Source organism: Crinia signifera, chromosome 1 (genome assembly GCF_055691185.1).
Source record: "Crinia signifera chromosome 1, ASM5569118v1, whole genome shotgun sequence".
Lineage (NCBI taxonomy): Eukaryota > Metazoa > Chordata > Amphibia > Anura > Myobatrachidae > Crinia > Crinia signifera.
In genome coordinates this window covers 457,971,516-457,990,153 of record NC_139217.1, presented here as the reverse complement: position 1 = coordinate 457,990,153, position 18,638 = coordinate 457,971,516, and the positions used below count along the sequence as shown (strand labels likewise).

Here is an 18,638-nt window from a genome sequence, read left to right as displayed (position 1 = left end):
GGTCTACAATTGTTTGAGCATCTCCTCTGACACGGACTAAAGTTTAACAAATGTGTCCAGCAAAGGGAGGGAAAATTGGCCTTGGATTTGGCAGCAGAAGTGTTACGTGATCCCGCATGTATGATATGCATAAAAAAAAAAAAACATAAAAATTTCACAGTTTTTGTTTATAAAATTATGGAGGTGGAAATCCCCCCCGACCCCCCTCCACCTGTATCGATCCCCCTCCACTATCACGGCTGATGTGTCTGCATAATAACTATGCTATTAGAAAATCAGAATGTGCAGGGTAGCTGTGGGCGAATGCAATAATACTGTGATTGCAATTATTTTCTCACGCTGTCACAACAATCTTATATTCCAAATCCTTCTGCTTACAGTATATAGTTTATAGATATGTAGCGTTTGTCAGTAGTATATAGAGTATATGCTTATAATATACAATGCCGAGCCTCACACACCTGACAGAACATTGTAGCACAGTGGTTAGCATAGCGAAGTTTCCAATCTGATGCCCAGGCTCCAATTCTGACCAACAATGCCATCCGCGTGACGCTTTCATAAACTGAAGGTGAGCGTTTAAGTGACATCACAATGTTTGCTTTAGTGGGGCAGGACTGTGTATGAATTACAATGCTATCTGCATGACGCTTTCATAAACTGAAGGTGAGCGGGTAAGTGACATCACAATGTTTTCTTCAGTGGGGCAGGACTGTGTATGAATTACAATGCCATCCGCGTGACGCTTTCATAAACTGAAGGTGAGCGGGTAAGTGACATCACAATGTTTGCTTTAGTGGGACAGGACTGTGTATGAATTACAATGCTATCCGCGTGAAGCTTTCATAAACTGAAGGTGAGCAGGTAAGTGACATCACAATGTTTGCTTTAGTGGGGCAGGACTGTGTATGAATTACAATGCTATCCGCGTGACGCTTTCATAAACTGAAGGTGAGAGGGTAGGTGACATCACAATGTTTGCTTTAGTGGGGCAGAACTGTGTACGAATTACAATGCTCAATCGCACAATGCAGTCAGGTAATGTTCATGAATTATCCATTCATAGCCATAATAAATGATCAGGGCAGATATACTAAGCCTTGAAAAGTGATAGAGTACTAAAGGGGTCTATTTACTAAGACTTGGAGAGAGCTAAAGTGGATGGCTATACAGTTCCAACCAACCAGCTTCTGTCACTTTTCAAGCACAGCCTGTAACATGGCGGTGAGAAGCGTATTGGCTCGTACTGTATCTCTCTCCGCTTTAACACCTATCAAGGCTAAGTAAATAGGACCACTTAGTCTTGAAAAGTGATAAAGTGGAGAGTGCCAAAGTACCAACTGTCGCTTTCCAAACCGTGAGGCAGATGTATTAAGCCTGGTGAAGAGACAAAGTGGAGAGAACGTGGCGTTAAAGCAGAAGGAGATAACGCGTCAGCCAATCAACTCTTAACTGTCATTTTTCAAACATAGCCGATTGGCTGGTGAATTATCGCTGTCTACTTTATCTCCACTTTCTCTCTTCTTCAGGCTTAATACATCTGCCCCATCGATGGTAAAAGTATTCGACTTCGGCCATGAACCATCGATGATTTTGAATCATAGATGGCCATCCCTACATCTGCCCCAGTGGGCCAGATGTACTCTAGTGGCGCTTATCGCTTCGCTATTACACTTCCTGCTCCACCAATGTCCCCTTGAGGAGACAGCACATCGCTGACCGCCGGAGCAGGGACAGCGCTGCTGACCGGTCATACATTTGCCCTGCATATGTATGTGTTATCATTCAATGCACACCACCTCCTTCTTACATGGGGGAGAAGCGGTATTTGGACCTTATTCAGGCTTTGTTCGCAAGGGGTCCAATGTATTGAGTCTGTGCATGCACAGGGTCCTGCGCATCCAATGGGAACCATTAGCATATGGGAATACCCAGCACTTCATGACGCGGGGACGGGCAGCTGACATCACAGCCAACTGCGACGAGTCTGCCCGCAATTCCCCCCCACCAGGAGCAGCGGGTCTACCCGCAACCCTCCGCGCGAGCAGCGGGTCTGCCAACACCCGCCCCCCCCCTCTGGAGCAGCGGGTCTGCCAGCACCCCCCACCCCCCCATCGGAGCAGAAAAATATCAGGCACAAACTGCTCTGATATAGCCGGGTCCGGAAAGTCAGGATCACCACTGAATCCCTGTGTTTGCTGGCTATTTTGTAAGAAATGGACAAGGGGCAATGTAGAGTAGATTCCACACAACAAGATATCACCTCCGTTAAATTTCCATACGATATATTTATATGAAAAGAAGAAGATATATATACAAATGTGTAAATATTTCTAATAAATCGAATTTGCGACACAAAAGGGGTATATATCCCAACGCGTACCCCACTCACGCTGTAAACGGGGGTGTAGGTGTATAAAGGTTTCTTTATCACACACACTCAGGGTTCACCACGTGTGATTGAACCGGACTTAGAATAAGTGCGGTATGAACTTATTCTAAGTCCGGCTAAATCACACGTGGTTTTGTATATATGTCTTCTTCTTTTCATATAAATATATCGTATGGAAATTAAATGGAGGTGATATCTTGTTGTGTGGAATCTACTCTACATCGCCCCTGGTCCATTTCTTCCAGAATGTCCAATTAGACTCGGTACTGTCCACTAGAGAGGCTCCTATTGGACGCAGCGCATGTGACTCTGCTACACCATAGTAAACCTGCACTGATAGGTTGCAGTGTGCTCTGGTAATGCTGGTATCACTGAGCTGTAACTAATGCACACTGTGCTTGTCCTGAGATCTGCGGCGGCTGTGAATCAGTATACCGAAGGCTGTAGTCCACCCACGTAGCTCACAGACATTGGAGAAAAGCCACATATTGGTCACAGTATTGCACTATGGCTGGGGAACCTCTTATCCTAGGAATGGTTAGAATTAAACAATTTAAAATGTTTAAAGGGTCTCTGCCCAAGCCCTGGAATACTTCAGTTCTACACCTCCATACTGATTAACTAGTCTGACCTAGCAGAGCATCTCTAGGCGCTGTGCACAGTTCTCCGCTACCATCTTCTAGCAGCTTGGAGACCACCTGAAGGGTTTTCAGAACTCCATCTCCTTAAGGCTGATCTATCTTGCTGCATTATAATTACACTCAGAGACTTGTCATGCATACTGTAGTAAGGGAAGGGGGGGGGGCGTATATCGGTGCTGTCCACACATACATAGAAAATAAGGTCTGCACATTACATGCAGCAAAAATACCATTGACAGCAGGAACTATCTTTCAGGTGCTGTCAAAGGGAAACACATATACATGAAGTGAGCCCAATTGTTAGCAAGGCTAAAAAAGCACACACATGGGCAAACCAGCTTGGAGAGATTTTTAGGTTTGGGTGGGTTATCATTTTTTTCTGTGCAGGGTAAATACTGCCTGCTTTATTTTTTCCACTGCAAATCAGATTTCAGTTTGGAGCACACCCCATTAAAATCTAAAGCCCCATACACAGACTAGGTGATATCGTTTAACAAACGATATCGTCAACGGTTTTCTCTTGAACGGCCTGTACTCCAGGACAAAGAATATAGCGCATACACACTGAATGATATCGCTAAGGATATCATTCAGTGACATCATTGAGTCCCTGCTCTGTAGAGTGCAGTCATTGACAATATATTCAAATTGAGCTGCATGTACAGAAGACGGCGATCATTAATGACCCACCGATAACAATTTTGAGGGTGCACACTGCTGTGCAGCATGGTTTTGCTTAGTTAGAAATATAATTTACGACCTATGGACATGTGCATACCAGCATAGAGGTCAGATATCACCATGTGTACTTACATACTTCTATGGTCAAAGGAATGTGGGAAATTCCTTTGGACATAAAGGACCATATTAGTGCAGGTATGGTTCCCTTAAAAACACATACTGTACAACTAATCATTTCTCATGTCATTTTGCCCATAAGGAGGCCAAACATATACATTTCCCTACCCATTGTGCCTTTATGTCATACTAATCTGCATTGAATAATGTTCTGTCTTTGTATTCCTAAATAGGCGGCTTAGGTTCTATAATGAATGAATATCTGATTAAATAAAACACATTTTTAGAGGTAATTTTCTGGAAACTTCTAAAAATTAAGAGGCGATGTTGTGCAAAGCAACCAAAAAAGATTCTGTCTATTATTTCTTTATTGCATCTGATGGGTTGCTATCGGCAACATCAGCTCTTTTCATTCTTAGAAGCGTCCCTAAATTTACCCAATGGTGGTAGGACAGTGGGCAAGAAGTACTAAGACTTGAGAAGTGATCAAGTGTAGAATGATAAAAGGGGCAGATTCATTCAACTTGGTTAAAAGATAACGCGCCTTGTCGTCTTGTCCTGACCATGGCCCTTATTCTGATCGGTGCGGTAATATCCGCGTGCGTTCGTGCCGCCGATGTTTTGTGTCTGCGCATGTGCAGAGGCGTCTCTGCGCATGTGCGAACGGGGCGTACGGCCAAATCCCGCATGAAATGTGAACACTCCGAACAGGGGGTGGAGAGGGGCGTGAAGGGCTATTTGGGCTCATTACCATATGCATAAGCCCCGCGTTTCATGGGCGTTCCCATGCAAACGCTGGGCGTACGTATGGTAATGCGGCCGTGACGCACGTGTAGGGGGCGGACATATGACATCGCCGGATGTCAGCTGCCCGCCCAGATCCCTGCTTTTGCACGGAAAAATGCCCGTGTGGTCTGAGGTTGCGGGAGCTGGTGGACCACTCGGTCCTGCATTCGATGGTCTGCGACCATCGAATGATGGGGGAGGTTCCCTGAGATGGAGGAGGCGTATTCCGTGAAAAATACACGTGCGGTCAGTTCGGCCAGCTTCTTACCGCGTACGGACGGAGTTGGCGATCCGTATGGAAGGCGGGGTTTTGCACGCACGGTCCTGGCCGCATATTCGGATCCGGCCGCACCAATCAGAATAAGGGCCCATGTCTCGTTAATGGAGTTCTTGTCTTGCCGTACACCTGCCCTGACCTTTAACAAGAACACCTCTAGTGGCGGCCTTCGCCTGACCAAAGATACATACTGATTTCGTATTCCGTTGCTAGGCCCTAACCTCAGAATTCATTTTACTGGACAGAGCTCAGTCTCAGGGGTAAATTTATTAAGTTGCCCATAGCAACCAATCACATCTTACTTCTTATTTATTTAGCACTAAGATAATAAATATAATCTAATTGGTTGCTGTGGCAACGTCCCATCTTAGTAAATGCACCCCTCGATTAGGACAGGGGAGCTTTCCTAACCTAGCATTCCCCTAAAGTAACTCACACCGGCTACTTGGTCACATGACACAGGACATACTGTACTTTCACCTTAGTCCTAAATAACCTTATTATAGCCGAATCGTCCCTGCCCTGTAATGTGTACAGTATATTCTGCCATGCCCTTATTTAATGACCCCTCCCTTGGTATACACGCTGCAGGACTATGTAATACACAGGAGCGAGCAATGACTGACTGTCACATTATTAATGACCCCAACACGCTCCCGACTCTCCGTACAGATGTCAGCCCTAGGCACAATGGGACCTCTCTCCGCTGCTCTCCCAAATGTATTACGTGATATTATGAACATAAGATCTCACCACACCCTTGTCATTGTGTCACTGTCAGAGAATTGTGGGGCTGGGAACGGAGAGCGCCAATATGAATGGCGAAGGTGTTAGGTGTAGAATCCTGACAGAACAGATCTACGGTGTTCTTCTGTATTGGCATAGGATGCCTCTACGGCAATTGGAGAGAGATAAAGTAGGAACCAAGCTGCCCCTAACTGTCACTGTTCTCAGCATGTCATCTGGCCCAAAGTATCAAGCAATCCGCATCTATGCTTCAAAAAGTGATGGAGCGGAGAGTGATAAACAACCAGCCAATCAGCTCCTACCTGTCATTTTTCAATTCCAGTCTGTAACAGTCTAGTTAGGAGCTAATTGGCTGGCTGTTGATCACTCTACATTTTATCACTTTTTGAATCTTGATACATCTGGCCCTATATCTCTCTTTACGCTTTGATAAATATCCACCCATCTGTCCCAGGAAGTCCCCCTTCCGGTGGCCAGCCCCTGCAAGTAAGAGGGACCCTCCATCTGTCGGCGGCTTAGGCAATTTGTTGGTTTTCAGATGCTGAGGTTGGAACTACAAGTCCCAGCATGCCTTTTTTAGCTTCCCCACAACTATGGAGGCACAAGATTCCTCTATTTGCATTGCTAGGCCTTAATAGGTCAACACCACCTGGACAGCCTCATCTGCTGTTAGACTGATCACTAATATGCACTACAAGCTCACCCTGACTGACTCAATGTAGTGAAAACATGTGAACAGAGAAAAGAAAACTCCTGTCATAACTTTTGGTATTGACACCCAGAAAGTTATAAACCAGTGCAATAAAAACGGCTGCTACTGTATACTTCACTCCAGTCACTAGTGACAACAGCGCCACCTACTGACAAGGATACAAATGTTCACACTCATGGTGAACTTTTTAGCAGATGGAAGGAAGGGTACAGTCACTTCATGACGTTAAACATTTTTAAAGCTTGTTACAAATGTTTAGTAAGCACCGTTTGGGGTCACTGAACAGAACAGTTTTTAAAAAGTAACAGAGAAAAGATTAATACGTAGAGTAGTGCGTAGCTACCATAGGTGCAAGGGGAGCAGCTGATATGGGGCCCAGAGCGGAGCTGGGCCACCTTCCCTGTCACGGTTACATGTGTTATATACAGGGATGTAACTACCATAGGTGCAGGGAGTGCAGCTGCTATAGGGCCCAGAGCGGAGAGGGGCCACCTTCCCTGTCACGGTTACATGTGTTATATACAGGGGTGTAGCTACCATAGGTGCAGTGAGTGCAGCTGCTATGGGGACCAGAGCTTAGAGGGGCCACCTTCCCTGTCACAGATACATGTGTTATATACAGGGGTGTAACTACCATAGGTGCAGTGAGTGCAGCTGCTATGGGGACCAGAGCTGAGAGGGGCCACCTTCCCTGTCACAGTTACATGTGTTATATACAGGGGTGTAGCTACCATAGGTGCAGGGGGTGCAGCTGCTATGGGGCCCAGAGCTGAGAGGGGCCACCTTCCCTGTCAGTTACATGTGTTATATACAGGGGTGTAGCTACCATAGGTGCAGGGGGTGCAGCTGCTATGGGGCCCAGAGATGAATGGGGCCCATCTTTCCTGTCTAAGTAATTTGTTTTACATACATTTATCACCATCAGTTGCTAAATATGGTCCCCTTTCAAACTTTTGCTATGAGGCCTAGGAATAACTAGTTACACCGTATGTAGAGCAATATCAACCTCTGTTTTTACATTCACAGTGGACATTGGCTTTCCGCCGGAATAAAGAGAAATGGTGAAATAACCTACCTCCCAACTACGCTAGTTTAGGCTGGACAGACCCACTTTTGGGGGCTGTTGTGATTATAGTGGCTGTCCAGATTTGGTTAAATTGCCCTTTTAATGTGAACTTTTTTTGTAATGATTTATTTTAAAACAAACCAATTAACCCCTTGAGTGGTGGGATTTACAGGGGCAGGACCAAGCTACCAGGGCAGGTTGGTCCAGCCCCAGCAATACTCACCACTCAAGGTGCAGCAGCCAGTCCTGACTCTCCCCCCCCCTCATTCCTGACCTCCGCCCTCCTGCGTTATTACGCCAGAGCTCCCTGCTGTTATTCACACTGCATCAGTGACCAGGTGGCAGGCCACACTCGGGGTGGCTCGGGGGGACTCGGGCGCCCGAACTCCCGAGCTCTCACAAGTCCCCACAAACCGGGCAGCGGCAGGAGAGCATACAATCGGTGGAGCGTGGAGGTCAGGGCGGGGGTGGTTGCCGCTAGAGGTGGTGCACAGCTGGAGGTACCACTGGCGCACAGCTACCTGCTGGTAGTATGCCTGGAAATCTTCCGGGACAGCCCACTGCAGTAGCTGAGCCCGTACAGTTTCCAGGCATACCACTGACGTGGTCGAAAAAATTTTTTTAAATAAAATATTGGGGGTTATTCAGACCTGATCCGATTTGTACGTCCTATACCCTGGGTATTCCAAATTTCTAATCAGTAATAATGTGCAGCTTTCACGATATACTTAAAGGATAAGTACAGATAATATCCAATGTTCCATCCTTTATACAGGAAAAGGGAAGTGGTACTGCACAACTGACAGAACATGCACTGAGAATTGCACCCAGTAAAATAAAATACTCTATATGGTTACAGAAAGTGAACGCTTTAGTTTCCTGATTATGTATTAGTAGCTTAAATACAGATGTGTCCTCATACATTTTGCCGATTCTTAGTGGGCTGAATTCGTCCCCTTCCCCGATGCTTGCGACCTTGCAAGGCCTCAACTCCAGCGGCACCAAGAAGCGCTCTCATCCCAGTGCAAACTATTGGGACGGCGGTGCGAGGCCGTCCCCCCTCCCTGGGATCCAGCACTTCAGGCTGCAGCCGAACCACCCTATTGGTTAATCAGGCCCTCTTAGTTGCAACGTAATGTGATTAGGATGCACCAGGAGACTCTGCTGAATAAGTTTCAAACTGAGTCTGTACACAGAGCATTATGAAACATTTATCCGAAAAACCTAAGGACGCTGCTTTATTGCTCTGGCAGAGACCATATTGCACAGAAATATACAAGACGCTGTTATATTGGTTCTTTATACCCCTTTTACACCAGAGCCTCGACCCGGGTTATTGCGGCTCCACTCCAGGCCGGGGCTTGGTGTAAATGGGATAAAAAAATAATCCAGGTCCCCAGGAATAAGACCCTGCAAATGATCAGGGTCGGACACTGGGCATACCTGGAGTCAGGGGCCGTGTAAATGGGTAACCCAGGTCATCCGACCCGGGGACCCATTTCCAACCAATAGGGGAGCCCATACGTCTGGACCACAGCGTGCTCCCGGCTGGCAGATTTCCCGGTGCTTGGAGATGTCAGGCATCACCTGCCCGGCATTATGCCGGGGGACAACGGTGTAAAAGGGGACAACTCCCAGGTGCGACCCGGCAGTTTTGGTGTAAAAGTGGTATTAGTAACTAGTGGTATAGTAGCTGTAACCCCACCAATGTAGATCACGCTTATTAAAATGTAGTGGCCATAAAATATATTGGGATATTTATTTGTAACAGTTTTAAATATAGATCAAAAGTATTCCTCTTATCTGCAGAGTCTACGGCGGCTTTGACGGTGGAATCTCCCGGGAGCTCTGCCGCTAGGACTAATACAAGACGAGGAGTTCAAGGATACAGATTCCGTCTGTACATTTGTTCTACGGCTCGTGAATCAGATTTTGCGGTGCGATTGGACAGACTTCAGAATAAGGTCCCATGTGACAACAATTTACAGAGTTCACTGTTCTGTCGCACAATACAAGAAGGCACCGTAGTACCGCGAGGTGTTCACACGCCACAGGGCACAGACAATAGGAAGCGTCTGGATATACGACAGCAATTAATTACATTTCAGCTGCACGGTCTCTGATGTAGTATTAGCCACAAAGCTGTAATCAGACAACAGTGGCATACGGGCTTATTACAACCTGCAGAGCAGTTTATTGTTTAACGTGTTAGCACAAACATACTGTACATGCTAGGGATGTGCAAGCTGCATGTCACTCACTGACACATCACTCATCTCCTGATATACTCTGTGCTGCTGGGGACCCTGCTCCTCCCACTATATAACTCTCAGTCTGTGGCTTCCTGCTGCCCCCATTCCCCTCCTCACATCATGTCACTGCCCCGTCACATGCAGTCCTGTCCTTACTGACATATCACTCATCTCCTGATATACTCTGTGCTGCTGGGTACCTGCTCCTCCCACTATATAACTCTCCGTCTGTGGCTTCCTGCTGTCTCCATTCCCCTCCTCACATCATGTCACTGCCCCTGTCACATGCAGCCCTGTCCTCACTGAACCATCACTCATCTCCTGATATACTCTGTGCTGCTGGGGACCCTGCTCCCACCACTATATAACTCTCAGTCTGTGGCTTCCTGCTGCCTCCATTGCCCTCCTCACATCATGTCACTGCCCCCATCACATACAGCCCTGTCCTCACTGACACATCCCTCATCTCCTGATATACTCTGTGCTGCTGGGGACCCTGCTCCTCCCACTATATAACTCCCAGCCTGTGGCTTCATTCCCCTCCTCACATCATACCACCTCCCCTGTCACATGCAGTCCTGTCCTCACTGACACATCACTCATCTCCTGATATACTCTGTGCTGCTGGGGACCCTGCCCCTCCCACTACATAACTCTCAGTCTGTGGCTTCCTGCTGCCTCCACTGGCTTCCTCTCATGATGCCACTGTTCATTAAATGAATCCCTGACCTCGCACAGGCATACTGTACATATCGATGGTTCACTCTCCCATAAGACTCAACTCCTGCTGCTTTGACTATTCTGACGATCTCATTGGCTACAGTTTGTTCTATCTCTGCCCACTTCAAAACTACGGCCACCCTACACAAGTAAGAGGTGCAGACAAAGGAGGTAAAACTTTGACAGTAATGCAGTAGCAACTTGATCAAAGTGAACAGGTACACGACCATGTAGTGAAGGGGGGTGGGTTGGGGTGATTCGCTAAGCACATATAAACAGGTTACCAAGTACCTAATATTTGTGCTGGAGGGATCCCCAGGGATCGACAGCGTTGTACGCACCAGATGTTATGCAGTCCCTGGAGATCAGCATAAGCCTTCACACACCCTTAAGCCCGCCCCCATGCTCCTGCCATCTCAAAATAAGTACTTTCCTTAAAGACACATACATATACCAATATTCACATGTAAAACAACACATAACATAGCAAATAATCTGATGGCATAAATGAACAAAAAAAAAACCAGATCTCCAGAGCGAAACGGAGCTAGTCCTTCCATAACACCACAGAAACCTTGCTCAGAAATAAAGGACACCTTTATCCGATATCCCCAGAACTCTCCTTAATACGGAGTATTCATTACTCAGTGACAGATGCAAATCTGAACTTTAAATGTTCTACTATAGATAACACAATGACCGTCATCTCACATTATCACAGATGTTAGTTTGATTTATTTTAGGCTACATAATAATATTAAGGGCTGCTAAAAAAAAAAAAAAAAAAATGATGTCATCATGTTGACAGTTGATGACAGTTGGTATGACTTCTGGCCCCTCCCAGCAGTGTGATTGAGGTCACTTACAGAGAGTCTACAAACATTTGCAGTCTACTATACATCCTATGGAGGAATGACCATGCGGGATGCCGTATATAAAAAAAAAAGGATGGATGTTAATTTTCAAGTAGCAACCAATCAGCTTTCATTGATTTAGTAAACACTATGGGGGTAATTCAGTTGTTTTCCCCATGGCAACCAGCAGATGGCGCACGACGGAGCTATTCAATTGTAGCTCTGTTCGTGCGCAATTGCCTGCCGGCGCCGACATTTTAACTGGCACCACGTGGGGGGGTGGCGAGCTGAAATAATCAAAAAGTGACCCGTTTCAGCGGTTAACCAGGACTTCACATTGTGCCTATTAGTTTAGGCGCAATCCACAAAATCAATTGAATACCGCCCAGCAATCTCCTGTCACTTAAGATAGGAGTTTGGGGGACGACGACAAACAATTGAATTCCCACCTCTAAATGATATCTGGTGGGTTGTTATGGACACCTTCTCCACTATTCCCTCTTCAGAAGGTTTGATAAATTGCCCCCCAAAAAAGAAAAACATATAGACAGCGCAACAGACAACAGTTTATAACAGAATGACTCCCGTACCGGTGTAATTTTTCAGTACGTGTCTACTGCCAGCTGCTCCTCATCCCTTGGACAGTTGGCTGTCTGTTGCCTTCTCTTCTCGGAGTAGTGGAACCTGCAGAAAACATAAAAACATTTTCACTATTCAATTCCTCTAGCTACATGGTCAGTATTGCACTGCTGGCTGGTAATAATGGGTCGCTAGGTCACTGACAAACAGCAGAGATTTGTAATTGTCGTAAAACATCGACACATACAGATGCATCCATCCTCAATATGCATCGTACATATCGTTAACGATACATCGATATATCGCCCAGCTATACCCAGCTTTAGGGTCAATTGTGTGGTGGTGGACATATCTGTGGTTCTAATTGTCCACGTATTTTATGGTTAGCAGCTAAAGCACTGGGTCTACCCATCACTTTGACCATAAATTATTAGTGCATCAGGTTTTTCCACCACCACGATGCACCCCTGCAAGCGTCTTACAGAATCCGGGGGGGGGATTAGTCACTAAAAATATTAATACAACTGGTATAGTGAATAAGAATACACAATGACATCTGCTGGAATCCCGACAGGTAACCACAACACCAGCGATGGTATACCGACATCAGTGGCCAGGAGGTGTTATTAGGTGTAGGAACTAGAGGGGACATAGGGTTAGGGTGTGTCTGTGTGTGAGGGGGCGGGGGTTAAGGTTAGGCTGTGGAGGGGGCTATGGTTAAGCCTCATGCGGAGGGGTTAGGCTGCAGGTAGGGAGGGCAAGGGGGCAGCGGAGAGGGTAAGTATATTTACCCCATCCCGGATGGGATGCCAGGGGTCAAAAGACCAACAGTGGCAACCTGCTAAGCAGAATCCCATCTGTCGGTCACGCATATTGATCCTGAATGTTATGTGCAGTGGATCAATACGGAAAAATAGGGATATTTAAATGTAGGTTTAACTCTACCCGTCAGCTTCCACATAACATGGCTACAATACATCTGATCCCCTAAAGACGTTTAGATCATCACAGGCATCATATTCCATCAGAAACGCTAAATGCAGGAGATTGACAGTAACACAGACTAGAACACAAGACAAGCGGGATATAACAGAGGATAACACGGAGTCTACAGCTGAACATAAAGAAATCAATAGCCAACATTAAGAATCTTTCTTGCATCCATAAAAAACAGAAAAACATTGGATGCTGCCCACCTGGGCCTTCTTCTGCCCACCCACGCGCAGTGCAGGCCAGACGTACCTGCAGAGAGTAGCCATCGGCCTACCCTGCTTCTACCGCCTCATCAAGCAAATGATGACCCGCTGCATGTATGTGAAGACCTTGTTGGTAGATTTAAAAATTGCCAGCCCGGGTAAAGCCTTATAATTGGCATTAATCCTCATTGCTCTCGGTATATACCGGCATTGAAAGAGAACCTATAGTGCAAGATTTCAATACAGGGCTTTAAGCATATGCATTACTATACGGTGCCCAGGATGCAGATTGTGGTGCGGTTTTATCGAAACACGCAAGGACAAATGTGGACAGCAGCCGTCGGCTTTTTCTAAGCAGAAATAACAAATGGTCTCAGAAATAGTCCATATTTATCATCATTACAGTTGAGACACTGGGACCCCCCACCCCCAACTGGGCCTGGGTTCCGGATTATTCCACCAGGAGCTTCAAAGGTGTGCCGCAGTAATGGAGATACTGTAATGCTAATAATTATATCCGCTGTACGCCCTCCTGCAAAATCCTATGCACAGAGACTTCTACGTCTGCTTTGGAAGGGATGCAGTCAATTTAGCGCCAGAAAAAATACAGACACGTTCAAAATGCTGACATTCATTATGTCGACATGGTCAAAGGGCCATTTCAAACGTCAATGTGTCAAAACGTCGACATGAGTTTTTCACGATTAATTTCTTTGAAACAGACTTTTTCTTACTTCACGATCCTAGTGGCATAGAATTACGTCAGAATAGTATGCCTCCTGCAGCGAGGCCGAAGCACGGCGGTGTCCATGCTAACCTATGTTGACATAGAAAGAAGAAAAAAAAAAAACGTTGACTGACTTGTCAACATTTTAATCGTCGGCCTTTTAATCTTCTGCCAATGGTTTTCGGTACAGTAGGTTGAATGTCGGGAAATCACACTTCAAAAGGGATAAAATGGAGAGTGATAAACAGCCAGCCAATCAGCTCCTGCCTGCTATGTCACATAGCAGGCAGGAGCTGATTGGCTGGCTGTTTATCACTCTCGAAGCTTAGAACAGAGAGGAGAGGTTTATCACTATTGAAGCTTAGAGAACAGAGAGGAGAGGTTTATCATTACTGAAGCTTAGATAACAGAGAGGAGAGGTTTGGTGCTGCTTTTTATACTCACTGATCATGAATGGGTTAAACATGAAAGTGTGTTTTAATAAGCGATTCTGTTTTCTCACCCTCGGCCTAAACAGTTCGCATACGTAATTCACATTACTTATTTAACATTATTTACAAACTAAAAAAAAATCAATGCTAAGATGTTTTTTATTGAGTTACCATTCACTTACATGTAAAATATTAATGTTATGTGACATCCTGTATACATATATATTTACTGCTACTTCCAGAGGTAGCGTACTAGGAAAATAAGGAATAGGGAAAAAAATGACTGTATAATAGCGACAGCATGGTGGCACGGTGGCGGAATTTATGTGGGGTTTTTATGTCCACTCTGTGTTTATTTATTTATTATTTATTTACAGCGTCTTATATAGCGCAGCAGATTCCGTTACAGCGTCTTATATAGCGCAGCAGATTCCGTTACAGTGTCTTATATAGCGCAGCAGATTCCGTTAGTGTCTTATATAGTGCAGCAGATTCCGTTACAGTGTCTTATATAGCGCAGCAGATTCTGTTACAGTTTCTTACATAGCGCAGCAGATTCCGTTACAGCGTCTTATATAGCGCAGCAGATTCCGTTACAGCGTCTTATATAGCGCAGCAGATTCTGTTACAGGGTCTTATATAGCGCAGCAGATTCCGTTACAGTGTCTTATATAGCGCAGCAGATTCCGTTACAGTGTCTTATATAGTGCAGCAGATTCCGTTACAGCGTCTTATATAGCGCGGCAGATTCCGTTACAGTGTCTTATATAGTGCAGCAGATTCCGTTACAGTGTCTTATATAGCGCAGCAGATTCCGTTACAGTGTCTTATATAGCGCAGCAGATTCCGTTACAGTGTCTTATATAGCGCAGCAGGTTCCGTTACAGTGTCTTATATAGCGCAGCAGGTTCCGTTACAGTGTTTTATATAGCGCAGCAGATTCCGTTACAGTGTCTTATATAGCGCAGCAGATGCCGTTACATTGTCTTATATAGCGCAGCAGATTCCATTACAGTGTCTTATATAGCGCAGCAGATTCCGTTACAGCGTCTTATATAGCTCAGCAGATTCTGTTACAGTGTCTTATATAGCGCAGCAGATTCCGTTACAGCGTCTTATATAGCGCAGCAGATTCCGTTACAGCGTCTTATATAGCGCAGCAGATTCCGTTACAGCGTCTTATATAGCGCAGAAGATTCCGTTACAGCGTCTTATATAGCGTAGCAGATTCCGTTACAGTGTCTTATATAGCGCAGCAGATTCCGTTACAATGTCTTATATAATGCAGCAGATTCCGTTACAGTGTCTTATATAGCGCAGCAGATTCCGTTACAGTTTCTTATATAGCGCAGCAGATTGCGTTACAGCATCTTATATAGCGCAGCAGATTCCGTTACAGTGTCTTATATAGCGCAGCAGATTCCGTTACAGCGTCTTATATAGCGCAGCAGGTTCCGTTACAGTGTCTTATATAGCGCAGCAGATTCCGTTACAGAGTCTTATATATAGAGCAGCAGATTCCATTACAGAGTCTTATATATAGAGCAGCAGATTCCATTACAGTGTCTTTTCTAGGCATGGTTGAGACAATGGGGGAGTGTCTGGACGATTCAAAGGGGGATAGTGATGCTTAATCCACAAGACTTCACTCACAGCAGCTGCGAACCAAAAAATGGCAGCCCCACAGACCAGCCAAGGGGGGCAGCTAGTAATGAGTTCACACTACACCGATGCGAACGCTAAATTTGCTCATATCGGCCGTGTAGTGGATATAATAGTTTGCACCCAGTTTAAATCTGAGAAACCTATTTTAAGAAAATGCCAGCGTGCAATGAAAGAGCAAAATGACTTTTAATCACATTTTTAATTAAGGAGTGTTAGAAAAGTATTGTTCATTTAAAACGGCTCTGCAAAGAAGATATAGTACCGCTAACACACTAAACCCGGTGTTCGATTACAATTAGTAAATCTGAAAGTGGGACGCTCGATCAGCCCTATTTACGTCAATATAGCTAATAACTTATACAGGCCGCATTACGTGGGGATATAATTCCATTTCCAGCACTGAGAGGATATATTTCACGTGTAAAGTTTAGGTGCATCCTGACAAGTGATTATGAAGACTGAAAGTTAATGGTGTTTTATTGATCCCCAATCACGGCTGCTCAGTAGATAATGCATTTCTCTGCATCCTTTATTGCCAAGTGATTACACAACTTTGCAGAAAGACGAGATTTTTTACGCCAGGAAATTACCCAGTAAAAGGCCAACTCCACTTTCAGGGAAACAATTTAGTGGTTCTCAAGGAGCAGTGTTCAATCACTTTGATGATTTCGTAAATAACTTCAGGGTCCTTGTTTGTGTGCTCCCCAAAACGCACATCGCTCCCCTCTCCACACATATTCCAGTGGGGCAGATGTATTAAGCCTGCGTGAAGTGATAAAGAGGAGATACAATGTTAGATAATGCACAAACCAATCATCTCATAACTGTTTATTTTCAAAACACAGCTGATTGGCTGGAGCATTATCATCTTGCACTTTATCACTTCACCCGGCTTAATACATCTGCCCCTCTGAGGATACAACAGGCACACAGCTAGGAAGGATGAAAAGAGGCCAGTTCACCTTTGATTAATCCTAATTGTGGTGATCTAAGGGAAAGAAAGTGAAAAGCAGCAATTTTAAAACTGCGATTTTAGGCAGGGAGGAGTAAGGAGTACCTCTCCGGCCTCAAATTGGTGAACTGGATACATTTCATACTGAAGGTCAGTCACTACAGAGGATACTGTATGTCCAGTAAGAAAGACATCTATATCCATCTAATATCTATATCTAACTACATCTTACCTTTATGGAGGTGAAGTACCGCCACTGACCACTAGACGGATCAAATTACTCTTTTGTGCGCTAAAAAGCGGTCATAACAGAAAGATAAAGCAATTTTTGCAGGGACACTGGCCTGTTTCAACCTTGCGGGATATTGGGAGAGGGACATGTGAAGACAGAGATTGGAGGTAGGGACTTGGGGTGGGGTGGAGAGTTTGTGGGCTAAAAACCTGTCACAGCCCATAGTGAAAGTAAAAACTGTTAAAGCTCAAAGTGAAAGTCCTTTGCGGAAGCCGTCGTTTTGACTGTCTTTTAACTACAGTAACTTGTGTTTGGGTCTATGCCATAAGGAATCACATCCCTAGAGTAAATGAACATTTCACTAAGATTTATTCACATACATCTATATTCCATGCGATACAAATCGCATTACACATAATGCCTGAGATCTGTGTGACCCTGTATCACCAGGCATGTTTTTTGATTTTTTTAGACCTTTTGCATCTTATTTAAAAAACAAATCAACTTTTTTTAGCACAAGCAGCATCTGCTGAATAAAATGATCTGCAGCATTGCTATATTCAGTGTCCGACTGCGGCTGCATATGCATACTAAATGCTACATTACATTTTAATCAGCAGAAGCTGCTGATGCATCTTATATGTTCCATTTTGCAATTAAGACTAGACCTTAGCGGTCATTAATCTAATATAGGCGGTTATTCTGGTTCACTGCTTCCGAAAAATTCCTTCTTAGATGGACAAAACCATGTGCACTGCAGGTGGGGCAGATGTAACTTGTGCAGAGAGAGTTAGATTTGGGTGAGGTTTTACTTCAAAGTGAGATCTATATTGCAGTGTAAAAATAAAGTAGTCAGTATTTACCCTGCACAGAAACAAAATAACCCACCCAAATCTAATTCTCTCTGCGCATTTTACATCTGCCCCCCTGCAGTGCACATGGTTTTGTCCCTCTAAGAAGGAATTTGCCAGAAGGAGTGAACCAGAATAACCCCCATAATCTATAAATGAGAGAAGAGGGGACTGGTTGCTAAGCGTAACTTGACTTCCTCTCTCTCCATGGATTGATTTTATCATTTAGATTCCTTCCAAGTTTGTCTTCTCTGCTGTGTAGGCACTTAAATGTGTTTGTTTTTTTACTATTATATTAGATTTCACATCTTTCGTCAGCTTAAATCTATGCTAACCTGATTTGCAATTTACATACTTTGCTCCAGAGCTTTTGTTTCCATAACTTATTTCGAGTCCGCTCCAGTTTTAACAAGTTGTCATCGTATCCCTAGTAACAGTGCTGCCATATGGTATTCCGCTGCGGGAGAATGTATGAATTGTAAAAACTTCTCTCTTTGTCCCTTATTCTAGTTCACTCTGACAAAATATTTCTTAGATGGACAAAAACATGTGCACTGCAGGTGAGGCAGGTGTAAAACCCCACCCAAATCTAATTATCTCTGCACAAGTAACACCTGCCTCACCTGCAGTGCACATGGTTTTGTCCATCTAAGAAATATTTTGTCAGAAAGAGTGATCTAGAATAAGGGCCTCTATCGGTCAGATGTATTAAGCTTCAAAAAGTGATACAATGGAGAGTGATAACCAACCAGCAACTACC

At 44.8% G+C, this 18,638-nt stretch overlaps 1 protein-coding gene across 3 annotated transcripts in view; it reads right to left on the bottom strand.

The window, feature by feature from the left end:
• Positions 1–18,638, bottom strand: part of RAB27B (RAB27B, member RAS oncogene family) — a 163,291-nt gene that overhangs the window by 72,056 nt on the left and 72,597 nt on the right. For all 3 annotated transcript variants that reach the window (XM_083155206.1, XM_083155205.1, XM_083155207.1), the window contains one exon: positions 11,836–11,929. The gene's annotated coding sequence lies outside the window, so the exon portion shown is untranslated. The remainder of the gene's footprint in view (positions 1–11,835; positions 11,930–18,638) is intronic.